This window comes from Pinus tabuliformis, chromosome Q (assembly GCF_031772625.1).
Source record: "Pinus tabuliformis cultivar Carrire ecotype Pingquan chromosome Q, CPIR1, whole genome shotgun sequence".
NCBI lineage: Eukaryota > Viridiplantae > Streptophyta > Pinopsida > Pinales > Pinaceae > Pinus > Pinus tabuliformis.
The window spans coordinates 1,324,619,654-1,324,632,517 of NC_142296.1; positions in this window are offsets into that span (position 1 = coordinate 1,324,619,654).

Here is a 12,864-nt window from a genome sequence, read left to right on the forward strand (position 1 = left end):
ACAACTGATAGTAGACTCACCCTTTCACCCACCTCTAACACTTGTCTCCACTGAACTGTTCATGCACTGAGTTAACTGATGTATTATTTAGTTGATTTATGAGTTAATAATTAGTGAATTAATTAATAATTAATTCACATCACTCATCACTAGTGTATTTGGTAGTTAGACTAAATACAACTAGTTCAACTAAGTCAAACTAAACACAACTCCATCAACTCCTCAATCAACTCCACCAAACTCAATCACTTGAGTTCTAATTGAAGTCCATCATGCAATAGCTCAACTAACCCATAGGAAAAGCGTATTTCCTTCTGGCAGTTGCATGTGCCACATCCGTAGTTCAAACTGAAGTGCTGCAAGAGGATAAGATAATGTTTATAGTCCAAATATTATTAAGAGCTAATAATATTCGACTGTTCTATTTTTAGACTGGCAGTCTAAAAATAGACTCCGCCCATATGTCTAAAAATAGAAGTCCATCTATTTTTACCAACATTACCAATCATCCATAAAAAAACATCCTGCAACTCATAGACCATGATCCATATGTCTAAAAATAGACATAGTCTAAAAATAGACTTTGCGCCAAAAATAGCCTGCGGGCCCACTTAGTGAAGGCGACTTCTTTTCACTAAGCTCCATCATCTTGTTGCATTTTCAACACTCCCTCTCAACAAGATATGGATTATCTGCAACCCCTATCCTGCCTCTGTGGTATTCGAATTTTCTCCTGGTGAGCGCCTTCGTCAAGATATCAGCATCCTGATCCTCCGTGGGAATGTATGAAAGTAACATGATTCTCCGCTGCACACAATCTCTGATATGATGGTACCTATTTCTGTCCGTTGGGCTCCCTGCCCAATCTGCATCCGTGAAGCCACATAGCTTCACCTCATCCTCCTATCTGTACCACAATCCATATCCCGATGTGCCTTTGAGATAACGCAATACATGCTTGTCTGCCTTCCAGAAGAGCTTGGTTGGCTTAACCATAGCTTGTGAAAGCTGATTAACAGCATAACATATATCAGGTCGTGTATTGACAAGATACATAAGCGACCCCACCAACTGTCGATAAACAGTGGCATCCACTACCTCCGCTGAAGTAGCATCCTCCTTCCTCCAACCTCCAAGAAGAGGAGTATCAACAGGCTTGCAGCCACGCATGTTGAACTTCTCCAGTATCTCATGGGCATACTTACCCTGAGAAACAAATAGTCCACCACTGCACTGCCAAATTTCCAATCCTAGGAAATAATGAAGGAGGCCCAAGTCCTTCATCTCAAACTCTCTAGCAAGATCCTCCTTGCATGAAAGTATCAACAACTCATCTCCCGTCAAAATCAAATCATCTACATAAAGTACAATGATCAGCAACTTACCCTCCACCACAATCTGGTATAGGTTAGGATCCACCTCACTCTTGGAGAATCCAAGTCCGGTGAAATAACTGTCTATCCGTGTGTACCAAGCACGAGGTGCTTGTTTCAACCCATACAGTGCTCTCTTGAGCCTGCACACATGCGACTCGCTGCTGAAGATCTCGAAACCTTCGGGCTGCTCTATGTACACCTCCTCCTCAATGACTCCGTTGAGGAACGCAGTCTTCACATCCATCTGATGAATGTGCCACCCCATCTGCGCTGAGAGAGAAAGAATCGTCCGTATGGAAGAATACCTTGCGATAGGTGCAAAGGCCTCCTCATAATCGATCCCCTCTATCTGTGTGAAGCCTCGGGCAACAAATCTTGCCTTGTACTTCTGCACACTCCCGTCAGCTGCCTGCTTCACTTTGTAGATCCATCTCGAACCCACCACTGATTTCCCTTCCAGTCTTGGAACAATCTCCCATGCACTGTTTCTAACAATCGAATCATACTCTTCCACCATGGCATCTACCCATGCGGGATCCTCCACCGCTTCCTCGAAAGAGGATGAATCAGTCACGACACATTTGCTCACAAGAGCCATGTATCCAGTGTACCGATCAGGTGACTATCTCTGTCTACGCTGTCCTGTAGGTGGTCCTACAACCTTCTCTGCATCTTGAGCCAGTCGCTCAGCTTCTGTAGTGCACTTTTTCCCTCTGATGGTTGGCGCTGCATGAGTGGTCTCTTCCACTCCATGAAATTCATCTTGTGGCTGATCCACGTCCTTAAGCTCATCCTTAGGAACTAATAGCTCCTCATCTTGATGCAAGTGTGGCTCCCTCTCAAGCGAACACTTCATGGCTTTTTCCTCCTGAAATTTGATATCCCGTCACACAACAGTCTTGCGACTATCTGGCAAATACACACGATAGTTGTGGGGCATATCAGTGTACCCCACAAATATCCCAACCTCTGCGGTCGGCTCTAGCTTCTTCCTTGCATCCTTCGTCACATGCATGTAAACAGGAGAACCAAAAATCCTCAAATGGGAAATATCAGGCCTCTTACCAGAATAAGCCTCCTCGGGTGTACTCATGCCAAGTATCTTGTGAGGACAATGGTTCTGCACATATACTGTAGTATTGCATGCCTCCACCCACAAGTGAAAGGGTAGGCCCTGATCATGCAACATCGCCCATGCAACACCCATGATTTTTCTGTTCTTCCGCTCAGCAACCCCGTTCTGCTGTGGGTTATGGGGAGCTATGAGCTCTCTTCGAATCCCTTCTGCGCTGCAAAAGTCCTTGAACTTGCCAGAGATGAATTCACCACCATTGTCGCTCCTAAGAGCCTTCACCTTCTTCCCCAATTCCTTCTCGATCAGTGCTTTGAACTCACAGAACTTTGAGTATGTCTCGCTCTTCTTCTGCATGAAAAAGATCCGGCACTTCCGAGAGAAATCATCAACAAAGATCACATAGTACTTGTGCTTTGCTGTCGAAGCCACTGAGAAAGGTCCACACACGTCTGTGTGAATTCTCTCGAGGATCGTCGTGGCGCGACTATCCTTCTCGTGAAAGGTGGCTTTCACGAATTTTCCCAAAGTACACCACTTGCACTGATCTGACTGCGCAAGAGTGCCTTTAGGAAGCCCAGTAGAAATCTGTTGCAATATCTTCAAGGCTCCATGGTGAAAGTGGCCCAATCTTCAGTGCCACAGCTCTCCATAATCCCGGCTCACCAATCCTTCTACCTTCCATGCCATTGTTGTGCAGCCATCTACATGCAATTGATAAAGGTTCTTGACTAGAACCCCTATCTTCTGGGTTTCTCCAGTTGTCTTACTGCGCAGGAAAGCCTTTCCCTCGCTGAAGATAACATCATATCCCTTGTCTTTTAACATCGCCACAGAGATAAGATTCTTCTTCAATCCTGGAACATGCATCACTTCCTTCAATACGAAGGGTTTACCAGACTCCCTCTCAAAGGAAATGGTACCGATACCGGTCACACTGTATCTACCATTATCGCCCATCTCGATGTGCACTCCAAGATCTTTCTTATCCAGATCAGAAAACAAATCTCGATCTCCTGTCATGTGAAAAGACGCACCATTGTCCAAGAACCATACCGATCCCATCACACTTGATACCAAGCATGTGATCAACGAAAAATCCAGCTCAAACTGTGAGGCTAAGGCCTCTCCCGCTATAGATCCATCAACTTGCTTATTTTTCTTCTTTTGCGGACAATTTGTGGCATAATGTCCGTGCTGGTGACAGTGAAAGCACTTCACCTTGGACATGTCCTTCTTCTTGCCTTTCGCACCAGAATGAGAAGCTTTCTTGTTCTTCCCCTTCTTTGCTTTGGCAGCCAAAGCGCAATTTTCTTCATCAAATGCCTTTGATGAAGATCCGTCCCTGGTATTCCGCCTGATCTCCTCTTGCACAAGATCCGACCAAAGTCTCTCCCATCCTGGCAATTTCTCCCGACCAATGACAGAGTCCTGATAGGAATGCCAACTCTTCAGAAGACCAAGGAGAGCCAAGCTCACCAAGTCCTCATCATCGACAGTCACCCCCACACTTCCCAACTCATCCTGACATTGGGTGAACTTCGTGAGATACTTGGGCATACTATCTCCTTTCTCACACTCAATGTTTCTGAGTTTATCCTTGAGTGCCAACTTCCTCTAGTCGCTCTTGCTTTGGAATAAATCTATGAACGCTTTCCACATCAAGTATGGAGAAGCCTTTCCATGCAGGCTAGATACAATGTTATCCTTCACGCCCTCCAACAGAATTCTTCGACACTTTGTTGTCTTCTTTTGCCAAGCCTCAACGTGAGCAACATCAGTAGGCTTTGGGACCTCAGCCTCTATGAACTCCTTCAACCCATCATCATCTAACACCGCCTCCATCCTGTCTTTCCATGCAATATAATTCGAGCTGCCTTCAAGGGCATACTCCAATTGCAATCTGTTGAAATACATTTCAACTTCGAAACCAAGAAAACACTGCTGCAAATTTGAATTCCACCAGCTCAAAACTCAACCGCTTCTGATCCAAAATTCGTGAGAACAAAGTATTTCTCGTACAGAGATTGACTGTATGGGCATTTATCGGATATCTCACCTTTCAAAAGAAGGATGAATCCAGAGGCTACCGGCCCGATTACAGACTTTGCCTGAAGAAATAAAATGTAATCACTTTCTGAATAATAGAGTTGATGATCAACTTCGCTCTGATACCATGTAGAAAGTTTGAATAATATAACACTTATTCACAGAGATTATCCTGATTATACACTATTTTCGGAATGCATGCATAATACATAACCTCCTCTACGTTGATCATCAATTTGCGGAATCAAAAACAATCGCATGCGCACATTGAAACATCAATCACACATATCAACACAATATGTACTGGGGAAAGCATACAGCTGAAAACCCCCAACTATCTGTATATTATAATGATAGAGAACATGTAACAATACATAGTACAATACTCCTCACAAGTACTCAGTACTATCTCCACCTGCTACACACAAACTAGCTAAGATCTAAATCAAGTCACAGGTTCAAATCTCCTCCATTGTTTGCCTGCCTCTACTGCGCAATCCAAAGTGAGAATAGAAATGATCCAAGCTCATTTTCCCTTGGATTGTAGTACGCAATCCTCATTGGCAATCTCAATCAATCATTGTGCAAATCTCTGATAGTAGACTCACCCTTTCACCCACCTCTAACACTTGTCTCCACTGAACTGTTCATGCACTGAGTTAACTGATGTATTCTTTAGTTGATTTATGAGTTAATAATTAGTGAATTAATTAATAATTAATTCACATCACTCATCACTAGTGTGTTTGGTAGTTAGACTAGATACAACTAGTTCAACTAAGTCAAACTGAACACCACTCCATCAACTCCTCAATCAACTCCACCAAACTCAATCACTTGAGTTCTAACTGAATTCCATCATGCAATAGCTCAACTAACCCATAGGAAAAGCGTATTTCTTTCTGGCAATTGCATGTGCCACATCCGTAGCTCGAACTGAAGTGCTGCAAGAGGATAAGGTAATGTTTATAGTCCAAATATTATTAAGAGCTAATAATATTCGACTGTTCTATTTTTAGACTGGCAGTCTAAAAATAGACTCCGCCCATATGTCTAAAAATAGAAGTCCATCTATTTTTACCAACATCACCAATCATCCATAAATAGCATCCTGCAACTCATAGACCATGATCCATATGTCTAAAAATAGACATAGTCTAAAAATAGAGTTTGCGCCAAAAATAGCCTGTGGGCCCACTTAGTGAAGGCGACTTCTTTTCACTAAGCTCCATCATCTTGTTGCATTTTCAACATAGATATCTCTGAGGCACAACAACAACGTCTTCTCCAATTAAATGAGTTAGATGAATTTTGTAGGGATGTTGTTCAGCAGAACATACTAATTCAGCAACAACGCAAAAGTTGGCATGACAAGTCTATTCAGAAAAAGAAATTCCAACCAGGTGATTGGGTGCTCCTTTATGATTCTAGATTTAAAATCTTTAAAGGGAAATTCCACACACGTTGGATGGGACCTTATGAAGTGATCCGAGTATTCGAGAATGGAGCAGTAGAAGTTAAAACTATTAATGGACAGAATTCAGTGTTCTTGGTAAATGGACACAGGTTAAAAAAATATTTTCAGCCACTTACTAGGAAAGATTTTACACAACAAGTCCGACAACAATTTGGGATAGTAGTGGTGAATGGTAATACCAAACTTTTGAAAACATCAATTTTTACTCTTCTTAAAAATAAAAAAAATAAAAGTAAAGAAAAAAACATTTTCCTGTAATTATGAAAATTAGTCCGCTGACGTGATTACAGAAGGATCAACCTGAAAACCAGCTTGCTGGCAGGAAGATCAAAAATTTCTAATAAAAATAAAATGTTGCTTGATCTTCAGATATGCTAGCGACCACCAAGTAAAAGCAAGTTCAGCAGAACCAACCTTTATACAATTGAGGTAATTAGCATGGATATTTTTATTCAAGTAACGCTTAATTTTTACTGCAATTATTTTTTTCTTGCACCAGTGCAGGCAGACCTTCCAGATTTTTTTTTGCCTTTCTTCATATTCTACTTCCGTAATATTCCCTCAATTTTCTTCTTTAATCCCATAACCTTCCCACATTCTTCTAAATTTACCCTATCCGCTTCAAAAAAAATCCCACTTTACCCTTGAATTTTTTCCCTATCCCACTTCTGTTTATTCCCTCTTTTGGTACTATTCTTGGAATCCCTATAACAAATTCCTTCCCATTTTGAAATTTCCCTTTTCCCACTTCTTTATTCCCTCATGAAATCATTGCAGGATCTCGTGCACAAAGAGAAAAAGGATATGCTTTGAAGCATCAAGGAAGGGTGAAGCAAATTTCCAGTATAAGTTGAGGAAGTCATGTGGAAGTCCAACTTATATTTAATTTAAATTCTCTATTTTTTAGATATTATGCTTGCACTAGTGCAAGCATGTTGTCCTATATGATAAAGCAAGCAGAATGGTACCAGCAGAATAGCATAATTTAAGCGGTGCAAGCAGACCAGTGCAAGCATGCACCCTGTCAGAAACATAGTACAAGTTATTCTTTTCATAACATACGTCATAGGAAAGTGGTCATCATGAAAATTTATATGAAGTCCTTTCACTTAGCCGATGAGTACTTGTGCTATCATACTAACTAGGAGAAAATTATTTAAAGTACAAAATTATTTATCATAAGTACTAGGAGAAAATTGCCCCCTTTCCGCCATAATCCTAGATGTCCTTCACTCATAATGATTACCTCACCTAGCCGTTAAAACGCCGCCACAAGTACCAATCCGGCCTGATCTCAAAGATGTCGTGCATCTACGGCGAATGAATGGGTGATAAGATGGAAAGGATGGTGGACAGTTGGATCCCTATTTATAAGAACTGATTCTCCTAGTGTTGCATGTAAAATTCTCAACTGTTCATAGCCATTAAGCAGCGATGCCTCCTGTTCGAAACGAACCCTCGTCTCTCAGTAGGGTAGAACAGACTACCGAGTATTGCAATAGTCTTGCACTATTGCGAGACTCGGGCTTTCTTCAGTTCTTGCAGAAGTTTGACGGGCACGATAAAGAAGTGGCTTTATAGTTTGCCAGAAGTTTTAGAAATGGTCAAGTGAAAATTGGGCCTCTCAAATTTAAAGTCACAGAAGAATTTATAGCAGCAGCGACAGGCTTGGAAAATACTGGTGAGCAGTGGTTTAAAAATCAGAAACTAGAAAGGAAGTGATGGCAGCGTTTTGTCGTCAACAAGAAGATAGAGGTAGACTGGAAGGTAGGAGTTCCGCGCAGTGCCCTATTGGGACAGTGGAAAGACCTCCTTTTCATCCTACAGAAGTTTGTAACCTGTGAGGGAAGATACACCCACACTTTGGTATATCATTTTAGGATGTTGCAGCATTTCGAAGCCGGCTGGCACATCTAGTGGAGGATGAATTTCCCATATTTTTTGCTTAAGAGCTTGGAAAAAATGGCCAAAGGTGTGTGGGATGGACAAGCGGACCAAGTTGACATGAATCTATATCACCACAGCTTGATAAAGATATTGGTCCTGAAATAACTAGAAGTTAAAGGCATGACATGGGAGGCGATGTTAAAACAGCTGCATAAAGAGACAACTGCTGGAAAGGAGACAGAGGACCCCGCCAACACAAGCAAGGGCCCGAGTAAGAATGAAAAGGGGAGTCCTTCTTGCACCAGTGCAAAAAGGAAACGATCGGAAAAATCAATAGAAGAAAAGGCCCCATCTTCAAATAAGAAGACAACTAGCGCACCTGTTGAAGAGACTCCTTCTACACCACCAGTACAGGCACAAACCCCCGAAAATGACAACTTGTCAGTCCTTGTGGATGCAACAAAGTTTGCAGAGGTTGAAGATGATGCTATGTTGGTTGATTTCATTAAAAAGCCCCGAAAAAAGAATAAAGTATCTAATGCAAGCAAAGAACCACAGTCCCCACAGGGCGTTGAATCCCCTCCTGCACCAGTACAAGAAGAAGCACCTGTATGAGAAGAAGAAGAGGCAGGAGAAGAAGAACCTGAAGAAGAACCAGAAGAAGAAGAGGCAGGAGAAGAAGAACCCAAAGAAGAACCAGAAGAAGAAGAGGCAGGAGAAGAAGAACCCAAAGAAGAAGAAGCAGTAGAAGAAGAAGCAGAAAAAGAAGAAGAAGAAGAAGCGGCAGGAGAAGAAGAACCAGAAGAGGAAGAACCAGAAGAAGAGGGACCAGAGGAAGAAGAATTTCCTTACGTAACCATGAGGGATATTGAGGTCCCTGAGGAAGACATAGCCCCTGCGAAAACAGAAAAAGAAAAATATTTGGTAACTCCTGCTGCTCGGGTAGTTGAACTAGAGTTTCAAGTGCAGAACTTAGAATAGATTATAGCTGAAGTGCAGGAGGATAAAGAACAGAGTAGAGGAGAATTGACGGCGGAGATCCAAAAAAAGAAAAGAGAAGTTAAAGTCTGGAAGTACTGAGCTGCGCAATGTTTCAAGCAACTTAAAAAGGTGCATCAGAAAGAAGAAGTCTGAAACACTGCAGGTTGATGACAATATGCCAGAGCAAGATTGGGCAGGAATGCTCAAAGTTTTGAAGTTTTTTGCAGAGGTAAAGAGTTGTGTGAGGACACGCAACAGTTTAGGGATGGGAGGATGTTAGCCCCCTAATTTGCTCTCTTTTTTCCATTTTCTCCTTCCTAAATCATAACCATTTACCGTTGTTTTACCTCTTTTATACACCCTCATCTTACACCAGTCCAAGAACGGTGACATATTTCGTATGCCCTTTAATTTTCATATTTTTAACTTAACTTAGCATTAATTAATTATTTATTACATGACTTCTTGCTTATAATCACTCTTGGTAACTTATCGATATCTCCAATGTTTATTTGATAGTCAAAGTACTTACTGTGACCACTGATCCTAGTGTAGAATCGGATCTTGCACCGGTGCCAGCATAGTAAATCCTTGCAGCAAATACGAACCTCCTTGATCACTACCTCATTTTGAGCAACTTCAGCCATGACAGCAAGACCAATCTAAAGGCAGCCGAGCTTTAGCCATGACAGCAAGATTGATCCAAAGGCAGTCGAGATCGAATTTATGAAGAACAAACGGCTGGAGATTGGCTACGGCCAGCTTTGTTAAACTGTCTAAATTTGAAGGCCGAAAAGATAAATTCTGCATTTGGTTATGTAACTGGTGAAACGATCGATCTATATAATGAAGAATGTAAATAGGACGATATAGTTTTTGGATAGAAGTTTTGTATAGAATAGAGACACAGCCAAAGAGGCGGTAACAGGTTGTTGTATTTTTTTATCGCCCTAATTTGAGTTGGACTATGTATTCACACATGTATTTTCCTCAATTAATTAATAAGAAGGGAGCTTCACCTCATGTTTTATAAATTTCATTTTTGTATTTGAAGGTGATGAATTGATTAAAGTGCTGAGCAGCGTTTTCATTTGAATGGGAAATGCATTGGTTGGCTAGGGCCCAACCAACCCAACACGTTTACCCTATTTCCTGTTTCTTGTAATTTGTGTTTATATATTGTCAAGTGTGATTTGATTTCCAGCACATGCATTCTTGTTTGAGTGAAATCGGATCCGTTGTGTGGAGTAGCTAAGTTTCCTTTTCTTGCACCTGATTTCAGATTGGTTTTCCTGCCTAGTCCAAGCAGGAGAAATAAACCTGCACCAGTGCACGTTGGTGTGATATTCCTTTTCTGTAGTTCTGTTTGGTTAGCTTTCCTCACCTAGTCCAAGCAGGAGAAATGAACCTGCACCAGTGCACATTGGCGTGATGCAACAAGCCTTTCTAGTTTACTTCCCACAATTTTCTTGCTTTCATTAAACACTTTATGATAGGATAAATGTATATTCATTGTTTCTTTATTTCTGCACTCTATCAAGATTAGAAACATTCCTTTTTATGTGTGCAATTTGATTTAACAGTATAATAGCACTTGCAGTAACTAAGCACTCATTTTAAGAATTAAATGCTAAGTGCAAGAAGCTCTGATCCGGTGCAAGAACTAGTTTCTTGCCATGGGATCTGAGTGCTTTGAACCTGGAAAAGTTCGAGCCCTTGCAGGAAGTAAAACACCTTTAGTAAAGACACCATTTATACCTCCTGCATAAATCTCTGTTCCTGCACTAGTGCAAGTAGACTGCGATAGTGCAGGACAGATTAGTGCAAGAAGGAAATCTCTAAAGGAGCAGGTTTGAAGGGCCCATCTGATGAGACTGCTAAGTGTCTCTGCTAAAGAAAAACACACACTTAGTAGTTGAGCAATAAGTTGGCTAGAGTGATTGCTCTTTATTTCTAATTCCCTTTTGCAAATGCATTCTTCCTTGCTCTAGTCTTAGATTATTTTGATGGTTCAAGTTGCCTTTTTCTCTTTTTAGTTTGGTTCTGCAATCTTTCCTTTAAAGAAAGTAGGGATTTATATTAGAAATATTCATACCATCTCTGGCATTGCCTGTACTTCATCTCTAAGTTTACAGATCCCCCGGGTTGACAATTTAAGTGTTGAGGAGTTTGCTTAAGTGTAATCCCTGCACCCAACACCACTCAACCCAGGAATTGTGTAGAAGCATTCCCTCAGAAGTTGCCAGATGCATGTGTCGGTGAGTTGCCCAGTTCTCCCTGGAACTACGCAATTTATCTACGCATGCATGTCAGTGTTTCCAAAAAAAGAAAACAAAAAAGATAAAAAAAAAAAGTGAAAAAGCATCCCTAAAAAATAGGGATCTATTTTAACAGATGGAGTTACACTTGAGTTAATTTTAGGAAATGTCATCATGTGTCGCTTTTCCTAGATTTTTGGCCTTCGCGTCATAAACCCTAAATCAACCAAATCTATTTAATGGGCACCGCCAGAGATCATTTTCACATTCAATCTTGGAGCTCTAGCATTCCCGAGGCATCGAGGAACCTTCGGCACATTCATCGCAACTTTTTCGGGTAATTCTAGTCTTTTGTTGCTTTTTTCTGTTTTCTTTTGTTTCCTTGGCTTGTGAGAGTGTTGTTTTACCCGTTTTATTGAACAACCACTATGTTTTCATTTGTTTTAGCTTGTAGAAGTTTTTTTTTTTTTTTTTTTTTTTTTTTTTTTTTTTTTTATAATGTTTTTCGTTGCCTTTCCTAAGCATCGCATGCATAACCTAGTTTTTGCACTAACGGTCATTGTTGCGGTGACTCTCCCCACAAGCTTCGTTTTTCTATTTGACTAATTCCTACATTTTTTTTTATTACATCCATCACTATTCACTCAGATCTGTACCAACCATCACTCACACCTTCAGATCTTCTCGTTTTCATGTTGCCCTTGGGAAGATTTGGGCTTCCTTGGCCTGGATCTAGATCTTCCCAACATGCACTGCTCATTTATGGATCTCAAGGCTCTACCTTGGCTCCATGAATTACAAAAAGGCTGCCAGTAATGGGCTCCATCTACGCATTGTTCAGTTATAGGAGATAGTCCCAGAGTCTTGCCCACTGGGACTGCGCAATGCGCAGTCCCAGCCAACATCAAAGCTTGAATGAATTGCGTGTTGCGTAGTTCCAGTCTTCAGCAAGCCACATTGGATTGTGCATTGCGTAGTTCCAGTCATCATCACCTTTCACTGGCATCTGGGACTACGTAATGCGTAGATCTAGCTGACTGTCCCTCACCTTTGAGAGCCAGAATTTTGCAATCTTTCCCATCAGTTGCCCAGTTTGTTGGATAATCTGTCATGAAGTGCTTTCGATTTTAAGCTAACATTTTCATGCCATGAGTGTCCTCTTTGTCTCCAGGTACAGTAGTTGTTGAGAAGCTTCTCAGCAGCACAGGTAACATGGCTTCCAAGAGAGTTGGATCAAAGGATACTGTAGAGAGTAGCATTGGACATGTAGTTGAATAGGTGTTAATGAACTTGCGAGTCTATGCAGACACACAGTTGTTCATAGAAAAGGACATAAAGATAACATGGAAGGAAATTAAGGACATATTCACAGGAAACTTCAACGAAGATATGGAATATCGATTGGTCTATGTCAACGTCCACAAGTCAAGCTTGTATAAGGTTGCATGCAAGGTACCCCACCTCCCATGTGTGGACATCATTCACTGGATTGTCTCACATAACGATCCTGAGAAAAAGGCATTGAGTAGTGCCAGTGGAACACGGCTTGCTACCTTCAGGACGGAAAACTATCATCAGATCTATCACTTACCACACCCATTGAACCACATGGATGCACTTTTCTATACCCCCAACAACAATGTGAACACTAGAGACATCATGAAGTGTTGGGTGAAAGAGTCGTCGAAGTTCAGGTCAACACCCAATCAAGTCTACAAGACTAAGTCACTCAAAAAATCCTACCAACTCTTGATCATCTTTGCA